The following is an 11,129-nucleotide window of genomic DNA, read 5'->3' as shown; positions in this document are numbered from 1 at the left end:
AGTTAGGCTTTCATTTCTTCATCCACTGCAAACTCACCACAATCTACACACTGACGCAGCAGTGAGAAAATTACTCATTTGGAAATTTCAAACAGCTTTAATCAGATTTTAATATCTGCATCGGTTATCTGATAGTAATATTCCATAGTAGGACAGAAAGGTCAAGAAATGTAGCTCAGGCTCTCAGAGCATATGATATATTAATCAAGGACGTGTAGGTTTAACCACTGCATGTATGAGATTAAATGAATGAAGAAAAAGACAAACAGAGCCAGCGTCTCTTGTCTGTTTTTATTTCACAGAAAGTATCTGATTGAGATCAAAGTGGGAGGTGTGTGTACGTGTGCAAATATTCCATGCAATATTCCAATCAATGAGCTGTCATTGGTAATTACATGTATTTATTTGGATGTACATTTTAAATAAAGCTATACATTTCAGGTAAAACAGGAGTGTAATATAAGTGCTACACTGACTGCTCACAGTAAAATAACAACATTTTAGGAACTTTTCACAATTGTACACAAACTGTAAATTCACTCGTATGACACTAATATCACACCAGTCGTTTCACCAGAAACATCACAGATCTCACAGCAGAAAAAACATGTGCAGACTCTCTGATTAAAAAGAACACAATGAAGAAATCTTCGGTTTTGAATATCACAAAAACATGAATGATATCTGCCTATGGTAACCTTTCAGAGGATCCTTAACTTTAAATATATGTTAATGTAACAAAATTGTCATTCTTACCATTTTATAAATAGTTTACATCATGAAAAGAGCAGCTGCTGTGCTCCAATAATGTAGAGAAATATAAATTGTGTATAAATAGAAACATGGTTTATATGACAGTGATGTTACGCTGTTTCATTCACTGTATCCTCACTGCTGTTCTGTTTAAATGTTCTTTTAGAGGGAACAAAGAGATCCTGTTGGTTAACAAAAGGAACACAATATAATTGAAATTTTCAATACCTTCCTTCAATCAAACCATTGCTTTCAGCAAAGGGTTTTAACTTGGAGCCTACTTCTGGTCCTGTTTACACTTGGCATTAACATCTGATTACTGCGCCCTGTTTTCTTGTGCAGGATTCAAATCTAACCTTGTGCTCTGTGGCTGATTGTCCTCCTTTGTCTCAGCAAAAATGAAAGTGAGTGGACAATAAGAAGATGAAGGTGAAGCTACATGATGTCAGACCATTGTGGGCACAGGATTCAATCACATTGTATTTACACACATCCATACACAATGAATATCTACACACACTCATTCACTATGTCAGGATCAGGATTTATATCCAAACACCAACTGATTACAAACACAGTTACGCTTAAAATAAATACATTTAGACGCCATTCACATACGGGACTTATGTTAGTGCCAAGTGTGAACAAGACTTCTGTTTCTAATTTCTTAAAACACTAAACAGAGACTGAATATAAACATGTTCCAATGAAGCCTGACTCTCAGAGAGCGTGGACGTACCAAACATCGGACTGATTTTAAAAAAAAATGTCAAGTACACACAAAGATATAATTAGAACTCAAGAATTTTGGAATATCACATACTTAGGGGTCAAATTGTGCCCTTAAATCTGTCTCGAATTAAGTCATTACCAGTGTATCCATTCCATTATCTCTGTTAATATCTTGAAGCGCCCCATAATCCTCTGGGCTCTGGCTGTAGCATATTGTCTTGAAGTCTTGTGACTAGGCTGTAAGAGAAAAAAAAAAAGAGTGATCAGCTTTGGCATAACCAGTAAATCATTTTACAAACTCAAATTCCTAATACCAATTCCTGTTGGGACAGTATTTGAAATGCTAATTAATGCTATTAATTTGTGTAGTGTGTGTGTATTTTGTTGTTAATATTAATTTTTTTAATGCTCGGGTCAAGTTGTGCAGATTTTGTATTTCATTCATTCATTCATTATCTGCCCTGTGAAGGACTGGCGTCCCCTCCAGGGTGTATTCCCGCCTTGCGCCCGATGATTCCAGGTAGGCTCTGGACCCCCCGCGACCCTAAATTGGATAAGCGGTTACAGATAATGGATGGATTCATTATCTGTAACCCTTATCCAATTCAGGGTCGCAGAAGGTCCAGAGCCTACCTGGAATCATTGAGCACAAGGCAGAAATACACCCAGTCACCCAGAGGAAACCCACACGGACACAGGGAGAACACACCACACTCCTCACAGACAGTCACCCGGAGGAAACCCACGCAGACACAGGGAGAACACAACACACTCCTCACAGACAGTCACCCGGAGGATGTTCTCATTAAACATCACACACCCAATCATCCCATCTTTGTTCAAATACAACATTAAAACCAACCTATTTTCTCTTACATATAACCTGCCGCTTTTATTATTTATTTATTTGTTATTATTATTTTAAGAGGTTGTCTGATGCTTAATGCTTCTTTTTAAACATAAATGTATTCTGTAGTCATCTTTGGGTCCTTGAAAATTGATATACTAATATCTTGTACTGACAACAACAAGGCTGCCCACAGAACGCTCACTGAAATCAAACAAGCCAGCCCCCACTTGGAAAAGCTTGGTCAAGCCAGCCCCCACTTAGATTTGGTGGAACGTCGTATTCTGAACGTTACGGTAATAGCGTGCAGAGGAACAAATTTCAAAATAAAAGCCAAAAGTCAATGACAGGAAATGTATGTAATAAATAAATAATTTTCTAAACAAATAATAAATGGATAAACAACAAATATTTGCTATTTTTCATAGTACCACACCTGATTATGTCACTCACTTAATATGAAGTCGTTTTGATGTGTCATTTCAAAATAAAGGCCCTTTGAATTGTCCCATTTCTGTAAATTGAATTTCAAATTTACATAATTATTAAAAGGAAACCTTTAGTTTGCATAGAATATTTTCACTTCATAATCATAGTACAACACCTAATTATGTCTCTCACTGAATATCAAGTCATTCTGATGTGTCATTTCAAAATAAAGGCCCTTTGAATTGTCACATTTCTGTAAATTTAATTTCAAATTTACATAATTATTAAAAGGAAACCTTTAGTTTGCATAGAATATTTTCACTTCATAATCATAGTACAACACCTAATTATGTCTCTCACTGAATATCAAGTCATTCTGATGTGTCATTTCAAAATAAAGGCCCTTTGAATTGTCCTATGTCTATAAATTTATTTTCAAATGTACATAATTATTAAAAGTGAACTATTAGTTTGCACAGAACATTTTCACTTCATAATCATAGTACAACACCTGATTATGTCACTCACTGAATATCAAGTCATTCTGATGTGTCATTTCAAAATAAAGGCCCTTTGAATTGTCCCATTTCTGTATATTTAATTTCAAATTTATATAATTATTAAAAGGAAACCTTTAGTTTCCTGAATATGAAGTCATTCTGGTGTGCCATTTAAAAAAAAAACTATTGTAAATGATCACATTTCAGCTATATTCACTCCGGATGTTGGAATTCTTATTAAAAGGAATCCTCCAGTTTGCACACACCACTTTCACTTCATAATGAAAGTACACCCCCTAAATATATGTCTCTCACTTAATATCAAGTCATTCTTGTGTGCCATTTCAGATTAGGACCACTGTAATCAATCAGATTTTAATTATATTCACTGTAGATGTTGAGATTGTTAATAAAAGGAATTCTCCAGTTTGTAAACACTACTTTCACTTCATAATGATAGTACAGCACATGCAAGCATCAATCATTTAATGTCATACTTTTGTAGTGTGTCTAATTTGTTCATCCACTCATTACATCCAGATCACATTACTGATTAACGTGCTCCCAATGAGCTCTAATATGCTAACGAAGCAAGTCCAATATGCTGCAGTAAAGGTTCTGACTTGATGGAAAACAATGGATTACATTACACCTGAATGTCAATCACTGAACTGGTTATTGGTAAGACTACATTATATATTTTAGGAATGTTTTTTAAATTGGCTTTATGGTCATGTTCCTATTTTACCTTAGTGAAATGATTTTACACTATTAAAAATAAAGCTGCTGTCAGAGGTTCACTGTCACGCCCTCGTCCTGTCATGCCCATTTTCCTCGCAGTCGCCTTTAGTTTCCCAGTCGTGTTGTTTCTTCCTTTTTCATAGTCATGTGGTGTTGTTTCTCTCCCACTTCAGTTCAGGTTGTTTTTGTTTCCTAGTCATTTGTAGTCATGTCATTTTGTTTTTCTCCCCAAGCCTTGTCATTTCTTTCCTCTAAGTATCGTTGTTTTGCCTCCAGTGTATCCATGTCTTCTTTCTTAGTTCGGTCTGTCTCTGTCGTTTTCCTCATTTCATTTCATATGTCTAGTTGTTTCTGTAGTTGCCAATCTTTGTTTTGTTATATCTTTTGTTTCATTAAAATTACTGTGTTTTAGCAAGTGTGTCCGCCTCCGTCAGTCCGCCCCGCTAATAATGACAGAATGACCAATCACTATAAGAACGCAGCTAACACAGACAATCCTTTTGCGAGGTGTGCTATTCGCCGGACGCCATTCCGTATAGGCCCGTAAGGGTATATTTTAAAGGCAGCTTTGGAATGGAGTAGCCGGCTCCAGCTCATGCCCCCTGACTCTGTGGACATCGTCGCAGGGCCTCCGGTCTCCGTGGATGTCGTCGCATGGCCCCCTGCCTCCGTGGACGTCGTCGCAGGGCCCTCTGCTCCCAAGGACGTGGCTGCACTCCCTCCTGATCTCCAGGAGAAGCTTGCAAGACTCTTGGCACGTCTGGAGGTCTCCATGAAGGCGGCACCCGCCGCTCCTGTCTCCGCGAAAGCGGCACCCGCCGCTCCTGTCTCTGTGAAGGCGGCACCCGCCACTCCTGTCTCTGTGAAGGTGGCACCAGCCGCTCCTGTCTCGGGACATGGGACAGGACAGGAGGCTGACAAAGGGGGGCTACAGGAGAAGAGACTTGGGACAAGACAGAGGACAGAAACGGGACAAGAAAGCACTAGAGACGGGTGATGAAATACTGGAATGAAGTGGGGGACGGACTGGATAAATTTACAGACATAGGACAATTCAAAGGGCCTTTATTTTGAAATGACACATCAGAATGACTTGATATTCAGTGAGTGACATAATCAGGTGTTGTACTATGATTATGAAGTGAAAATGTTCTGTACAAACTAATACACTTTTAATAATTAAGTAAATTTGAAAATAAATTTACAGACATAGGACAATTCAAAGGGCCTTTATTTTGAAATGACACATCAGAATGACTTGATATTCAGTGAGTGACATAATCAGGTGTTGTACTATGATTATGAAGTGAAAATGTTCTGTGCAAACTAATAGTTCACGTTTAATAATTATGTAAATTTGAAATTAAATTTACAGACATAGGACAATTCAAAGGGCCTTTATTTTGAAATGACACATCAGAATGACTTGATATTCAGTGAGTGACATAATCAGGTGTTGTACTATGATTATGAAGTGAAAATGTTCTGTGCAAACTAATAGTTCACTTTTAATAATTATGTAAACTTTTAATTAAATTTACAGAAATGTGACAATTCAAAGGGCTTTCATTTTGAAATAACACATCAGAATGACTTGATATTCAGTGAGTGACATAATCAGGTGTTGTACTATGATTATGAAGTGAAAATGTTCTGTACAAACTAATACACTTTTAATAATTAAGTAAATTTGAAAATAAATTTACAGACATAGGACAATTCAAAGGGCCTTTATTTTGAAATGACACATCAGAATGACTTGATATTCAGTGAGTGACATAATCAGGTGTTGTACTATGATTATGAAGTGAAAATGTTCTGTGCAAACTAATAGTTCACGTTTAATAATTATGTAAATTTGAAATTAAATTTACTGACATAGGACAATTCAAAGGGCCTTTATTTTGAAATGACACATCAGAATGACTTGATATTCAGTGAGTGACATAATCAGGTGTTGTACTATGATTATGAAGTGAAAATGTTCTGTGCAAACTAATAGTTCACTTTTAATAATTATGTAAACTTTTAATTAAATTTACAGAAATGTGACAATTCAAAGGGCTTTCATTTTGAAATAACACATCAGAATGACTTGATATTCAGTGAGTGACATAATCAGGTGTTGTACTATGATTATGAAGTGAAAATGTTCTGTACAAACTAATACACTTTTAATAATTAAGTAAATTTGAAAATAAATTTACAGACATAGGACAATTCAAAGGGCCTTTATTTTGAAATGACACATCAGAATGACTTGATATTCAGTGAGTGACATAATCAGGTGTTGTACTATGATTATGAAGTGAAAATGTTCTGTGCAAACTAATAGTTCACGTTTAATAATTGTGTAAATTTGAAATTAAATTTACAGACATAGGACAATTCAAAGGGCCTTTATTTTGAAATGACACATCAGAATGACTTGATATTCAGTGAGTGACATAATCAGGTGTTGTACTATGATTATGAAGTGAAAATGTTCTGTGCAAACTAATAGTTCACTTTTAATAATTATGTAAATTTGAAATTAAATATACAGAAATGGGACAATTCAAAGGGCCTTTATTTTGAAATAACACATCAGAATGACTTGATATTCAGTGAGTGACATAATCAGGTGTTGTACTATGATTATGAAGTGAAAATGTTCTGTGCAAACTAATACACTTAATAATTAAGTAAATTTTAAAATAAATTTACAGACATAGGACAATTCAAAGGGCCTTTATTTTGAAATGACACATCAGAATGACTTGACATTTAGTGAGTGACATAATCAGGTGTTGTACTATGATTATGAAGTGAAAATATTCTGTGCAAACTAATAGTTCACGTTTAATAATTATGTAAATTTCAAAAATAAATTTACAGACATAGGACAATTCAAAGGGCCTTTATTTTGAAATGACACATCAGAATGACTTCATATTAAGTGAGTGACATAATCAGGTGTGGTACTATGATTATGAAGTGAAATTGTTCTGTGCAAACTAAAGGTTTCTTTTTAATAATTATTTAAATTCGGAAAATAAATTTACAGAAATGGGACAATTCAAAGGGCTTTTATTTTGAAATGACACATCAGAATGACTTGATATTCAGTGAGTGACATAATCAGATGTGGTACTATGATTATGAAGTGAAAATGTTCTGTGCAAACTAATAGTTCACTTTTAATAATTATGTAAACTTTTAATTAAATTTACAGAAATGTGACAATTCAAAGGGCCTTTATTTTGAAATGACACATCAGAATGACTTGATATTCAGTGAGTGACATAATCAGGTGTTGTACTATGATTATGAAGTGAAAATGTTCTGTGCAAACTAATAGTTCACGTTTAATAATTATGTAAATTTGAAATTAAATTTACAGACATAGGACAATTCAAAGGGCCTTTATTTTGAAATGACACATCAGAATGACTTGATAATCAGTGAGTGACATAATCAGGTGTTGTACTATGATTATGAAGTGAAAATGTTCTGTGCAAACTAATAGTTCACTTTTAATAATTATGTAAATTTGAAATTAAATATACAGAAATGGGACAATTCAAAGGGCCTTTATTTTGAAATAACACATCAGAATGACTTGATATTCAGTGAGTGACATAATCAGGTGTTGTACTATGATTATGAAGTGAAAATGTTCTGTGCAAACTAATAGTTCACTTTTAATTATTATTTAAATTTGAAAATAAATTTACAGACATAGGACAATTCAAAGGGCCTTTATTTTGAAATGACACATCAGAATGACTTGATATTCAGTGAGAGACATAATCAGGTGTTGTACTATGATTATGAAGTGAAAATATTCTGTGCAAACTAAAGGTTTCCTTTTAATAATTATGTAAATTTGAAATTAAATTTACAGAAATGTGACAATTCAAAGGGCTTTTATTTTGAAATGACACATCAGAATGACTTGATATTCAGTGAGCGACATAATCAGGTGTTGTACTATGATTATGAAGTGAAATTGTTCTGTGCAAACTAATAGTTCACTTTTAATTATTATTTAAATTTGGAAATAAATTTACAGACAGGACAATTCAAAGGGCCTTTATTTTGAAATGACACATCAGAATGACTTGATATTCAGTGAGTGACATAATAAGGTGTTGTACTATGATTATGAAGTGAACTTGTTCTGTGCAAACTAATGGTTTCTTTTTAATAATTATATAAATTTGGAAATAAATTTACAGACATAGGACTACACAAAGAGCCTTTTCTTTAAATGGCACATCAGATTGACTTGAGAGTCATGTCCTAAAATCTTCATCATTTCCACAAAATAGCAAATATTTGTTGTTTATCCATTTATTATTTGTTTAGAAAATTATTTATTACATACATTTCCTGTCATTGACTTTTGGCTTTTATTTTGAAATTTGTTTCTCGGCACGCTATTACCGTAATGTTCAGAATACGACGTTCCACCAAATCTAAGTGGGGGCTGGCTTGACCAAGCTTTTCCAAGTGGGGGCTGGCTTGACTTCAGTGAACGCTCTTATCTTTCTTCTTAAACTCATGCTCGGCTTGTTGATATAAAACCTGACTGAGAATCAAGTTCAAAAAGCTCTCTCAGACTTCATTACACACTCATAGAAGGTAGAGTGACCAGACGTCCTCTTTCACCCGGACATGTCCTCGTTTTTAGACTTAAAAAAATGTCCAGGCAGAACTTCACAAACGTCTGGGATTTTGTTTTTCCAGATTTTACTTAGAACTTCGAGAAGTTTCGTTCACAAACTAGTCCCGCCCTCCCCTACTCCGATTGGTTCGCTTGAGTGAGAAGAGGGCGTGGTGAAGTAGCCTAAAATCTTCTGATTGGATGCTCTGACTTTTAGCGCTACCGTTATTGGTCGATAACCTTCTCTGTAAACATTTAATTGGTCAGTCTGCACGTCAGTAGTCCTTGTTTACGTCAGGCAAAGCTCATGTACCCACCCTCATCTCGAACAGCTATGCCGAAACGTAAATGTAAGTTACCGTGAGAGCTCATCCGAGACGTGTCCTCTTTTTTTTTTTTTTTTACCAAAATCTCAATCTGGTCACCCTATAGAAAAAAGTGCATATCACTCACGAAGGGTTTCTGCTATAACTGATATTAAACTATTCCTCCTGAACTGACTGGAAATACAAAGATATCAAGCAGAAACACCATGTTGATATTTTTATCTGCCATTTTTACTTTAATGTGTTTGATATTTGATATAGTTTGGTAAAATTAGAAGTCTAATCTTAACATAATAATTTGTATCCATATATTTTAGAATATGTATCTAACGCACGCCCAGTTTTACCTGCACTCTCCTCTTCAGGTCGTCCACGTGGTCGTCCACTTCCTTTTGCTTTTCCATGGCAACACTGCTCAGTGACGTTCTTTCTCCTAGCATTACAATGACCATGGAACAGGTTTATATTATTTATCATTACAATTATCATGACATTAATATCATTAATATTCATGTCTAAGAAATCCTGCAGCTAATGGAAGAGGAGAAACATTTAAGTTGTATTTTATATGTATTCTGCTCTTTGAGGGTGTAGTTTTCAGGTGAAATGTGGCCGTGGGAGTGTGCCATTTTTTGTTTGTTTTTTATTAGTATTTATTTTCTTGTAGTTTATTGGTCGAGGCTCAATTGTGTGATTAGACCTGCCACTTGCTTTTGTGTGGAGTTTATTTTTTCTTGGTGTTGATGGGGGAAGAGCACCTTCGGTGAGTGACCGCACCTGGGCCGCACCTGTTCGCTGTAGACCGCCCAATAATCAGTCACACCAAGGTCGTGAAAGTTAGGTATTCGGGTTTCGCCCCTCCTCTTGCTCACAAACGACGTTCTAAAATCTCTGAAACTTCATCTTCTTAATCGTGAAGGATCAGAGAACAAACTATAGTCATTACATTTGACCAAAATACTCCATCTTTTAATTGCGCGGAGTACATTTACTGAAAATAACCGTGATGGCTGCTGTGGGCGCCCAAGACGCTAAGGGACCGTCGGCAAAGTGCGGAACCCACTGAAAAACGTAAACTAGGCACGTAGGTGAGGAGCGAGCTAGTGATACTTATAAAGACTCAAAACATAACGCAAAATAAACGGGAGCTAAAACCCAATAGCCAACCTTAACAACTTCCTCAATTTTTATATGAAGAATTACAACGCGTTTTACCTGTCGCTGGAAAACAGCCAGAGGGAGAAGACGGTTGGACGATACCGGAGTTTCCGAGATTCTTAAAGAGCCTGACGTTGACGCGATTGTTTTTTTCCGCCTTCCGTCCACAGGCGTGGAGTATCCAAAAGGTGGAGTGGAATCCCGGAGTGAACGAGATTTGTTTTTTTCTGAAGACTTGTTTCTACACTAACTGTACATTCTAGGTTCCACTGACCGTAAAGGAGCACCATGTAGTTTTATAATTACAGGCTATAGTCCATTTGTTGCTCTGTATATTTTTATTTTTGTATACCCTCTTCTTTAATGTGTAGGTCACCCAGAAAGCAGGTATGATTTGGGTGTTGGAGTTTTTAAACACGGTGTCCACTCTTTATAATCTATCCACTGATTATCTCACAGATCTCCTCAGGTTGTACACTCTTTCCCGCTCTTTGCGATCTTTCTCAGCAAGCTTTCTGGCAGAACCAGCCCAATGGCAGAACCAACACAATGGGGTGCCAGGGCCTTCTGTTGCACCCAAACTCTGGGAGACACTCCCCACTCATATTCGAACATTGCATTCCATTGCAGAGTTCAAAACTGCTCTGAAAACTTTTTTTTTTAACTGGCCTATTCACTTTAACACATTTTGTATCTTTTGTTTTATGCTTGTGTTGTGATCATTTGTTTGTTGTAGCTGTGATAACTAACCATATGTTAATGTAAGGTGACCTTGAGTGTCATGAAAGGCACCAACAATAAATTGTGTTATTATTATTATTATTATTATTATCACTCTGTTAGGAACATCTATCAAGTTTTTCATGTAAAGTACAAGAGAGTTGTCCATCTGCTGCTGCACAGTTTGTGTTGGTTGTCCTTTAGTTCTTCATCAATGCACACAGGACACTGTTAGTTAAATACATTTTGGTGACACAGAGGGCATTAAAAACGTC

The 11,129-nt window shown here is 35.8% G+C and overlaps 1 long non-coding RNA gene across 1 annotated transcript; it reads right to left on the bottom strand.

Annotated features, from left to right (window-relative positions):
• Window positions 1–330: 330 nt before the first annotated feature.
• Window positions 331–10,377, bottom strand: LOC136664090 (uncharacterized). Its single transcript, XR_010795073.1, has 3 exons — window positions 10,192–10,377; window positions 9,324–9,409; window positions 331–1,722 (listed from the first exon to the last, which is right to left on the bottom strand). It is a non-coding gene; the product is annotated as an uncharacterized lncRNA (long non-coding RNA).
• Window positions 10,378–11,129: the final 752 nt, after the last annotated feature.

This window comes from Hoplias malabaricus, chromosome 12 (genome assembly GCF_029633855.1).
Source record: "Hoplias malabaricus isolate fHopMal1 chromosome 12, fHopMal1.hap1, whole genome shotgun sequence".
NCBI lineage: Eukaryota > Metazoa > Chordata > Actinopteri > Characiformes > Erythrinidae > Hoplias > Hoplias malabaricus.
The sequence above is the reverse complement of the archived record's forward strand: the minus strand, read 5'-3'. Positions and strand labels throughout refer to the sequence as shown.